Source organism: Schistocerca cancellata, chromosome 3 (genome assembly GCF_023864275.1).
Source record: "Schistocerca cancellata isolate TAMUIC-IGC-003103 chromosome 3, iqSchCanc2.1, whole genome shotgun sequence".
Lineage (NCBI taxonomy): Eukaryota > Metazoa > Arthropoda > Insecta > Orthoptera > Acrididae > Schistocerca > Schistocerca cancellata.
Window position 1 is genome coordinate 245348146 of NC_064628.1, and position 2626 is coordinate 245350771.

Below are 2626 nucleotides of genomic sequence, written 5' to 3' on the forward strand. Positions count from 1 at the left end.
GGCTAAATAAAGTGGGCGCTGGCATGTTTGTTACTATTAGAGGTAGTTTATCTTGTAGCGAAAATGAGGTAGGTGGTTCCTGTGAGTATGGGCACAGGCCATTCTTGGCAAGCGGAATAAAATAATGATTGGATCCTTTTACTGACCTCACAACTCAGATGGTACAATTGCTGAAAGGTTCAAAGAAAATCTGAGTATAATTTCAAGCATGTACCAGACTCAACAATTATAGTTGGTGGTGACTTTAACATACGCTCGATATGTTGGCGAAAATACATGTTTAAATCCGGAGGTACGTATAAAACATCTGAAATTGTGCTAAACGCATTCTCTGAAAATTATTTCGAGCAGTTAGTTCATAGACCCACACGATTTTTTAAGTTGTGAAAACACACTTGACCTTTTAGCAACAATTAATCTTGAGCTATAAGCAGCATCAAAACGGATTAGTGAACTCAGGGTTATCGTGACGAAATTGTATATTGTAACCCCCAAATCCTCCAAAAATAAACGAAAAACATAAATATTCGAAAAATCAAATAAAAGTTCACTTGGTGCCTTCCTGGGAGACAATCTCCACTCCATCCAAATGAACAATGTATGTCTAGACCAGATAGAGCTTGAATTCAAAGAAATAGTATCGACAGGAATTGAGAAATTTGTACCAAATAAATTAAAAAATGACAGAGACGATCCCCTATGGTTCACAAAACGGGTCACAACATTGTTGCAGAAACAACGAAAAAAAAACACGGCAAATTTAAACGAACCCAAAATCTGCTATATTAGCGATCTTTTACTGAAGCTAGAAATTTAGCACGCGCTTCAATGCGAGATGCTTATAATAATTTCCACAACGAAACTTGGTCTCGAAATCAGCCAGAAAACCCAAAGAGATTCTGATCGTACGTAAAGTATGCTACGGCGATACACAACCAATGCTTTCTCTTCGTGATACCAATGGAAATATTACCAACGACAGCGCTGCCAAAGCAGAACTACTTAACACAGTCTTCCGAAATTCCTTCACCAAAGAAGACGAAGTAAATATTCCAGAATTCTAATCAAGAACATTAGTAACTTAGAAGTAGACATCCTCGGAATAGTGACGCAGCTTAAATCATTTAATAAAAACAAGTCTTATGGTCCAGACTGTATACCTATTAGGTTCCTTTCGGAGTATACTGATTCGATTGCTTCATACTTATCAACCATATACAACCGTTCACTTGACGAAAGATCCGTATCCAAAGACTCGAAAACTGCACAAGTGACACCAATACTCAAGAAAGTTAGTAGGAGCAATCTACTAAATTACAGGCTTGGAGCGCATATTGTGTTCGAATATTATGAATTACCTTGAAGAGAATGGTCTATTGACACACAGTCAACACAGATTTAGAAAATATCGTTCACGTGAAACACAAAAAGCTCTTTACTCACACGAAGTGTTGAGTGCTAATGACAAGGGATTTCAAATTGATTCCGTATTTCTAGATTCCGAGAAGGCTTTTGACACTGTACTACACAAGCGACTTGTACTGAAGCTACGTGCTTATGGAACATCGTCTCAGTTATGTGGCTGGATTCGTGATTTCCTTTCAGAGAGGTCACAGTTCATAGTAATTAACAGAAAGTCATAGAGTAAAACATGACTGATTTCTGGCGTTCCACAAGTTAATGTTACAGGCGCTCTGCTGTTCCTTATCAATGTATATGATTTAGGAGACAATCTGAGCAGCCGTCTTAGGTTGTTTGCTGATGATGCTGTGATTTACTGTCTTGTAAAGTCGTCATATGATCAAAACCAACTACAAAATCATTTAGAAAAGATATCTGTATGGCGTGAAACTGGCAATGTCGATAAATAATGAAAAGTGTGGTCATTCACATGAGTGCTGTAAGGAATCCGTTAAACTTCGGTTACACGATAAATCAGTCAAATCTAAATACCTAGGAATTAGAATTACGAACAACTTAAATTGGAAAGAACACATATAAAATGTTGTGGGGAAGGCAAAGACTGCGTTTTATTGGCATAACATTTAAAAAATATAAGAGATCTACTAAAGAGACTGCATACACTACGCTTGTATGTCCTCTTCTTGAGTACTGCTGCGCGATGTGGGATCCTTACCAGACAGGTTTAACGGAGTACATCGAGAAAGTTGATAGAAGAGCAAAACGTTTTGTATTATCGAGATAGGGAGAGAGGATTTAGGGTGGACATCATTAAAACAAAGGCGTTTTTCGTTGTGGCGGAATCTTCTCACAAAATTCCGATCACCAACTTTCTACTCCGGATGCGAAAATATTTAGGTGGTTCGATTAATCCTCTGTCAGGCACTTAATCGTGGTTTGTGGAGTATCCATGCAAATATAGATGTTTAGATGTACCTGGGGCCGACCGTCAAGTTATTGAGCCCTTACTCCAGTTAGTCTACCGGTAACTCATATATACTAATTTATGTAAGTTAACAACTAATAATAAGGTGAGTACATATTCAGCCCGAGGTGCTACCCACAGCGGCAATATCGGCTCTTGAGAAAAAAAAAAAAAAAGATGACGACCATTGCTTTAGGCCATAGACTAATAGGTATTGCAACTGGCGGGCGGTCAAGGTCT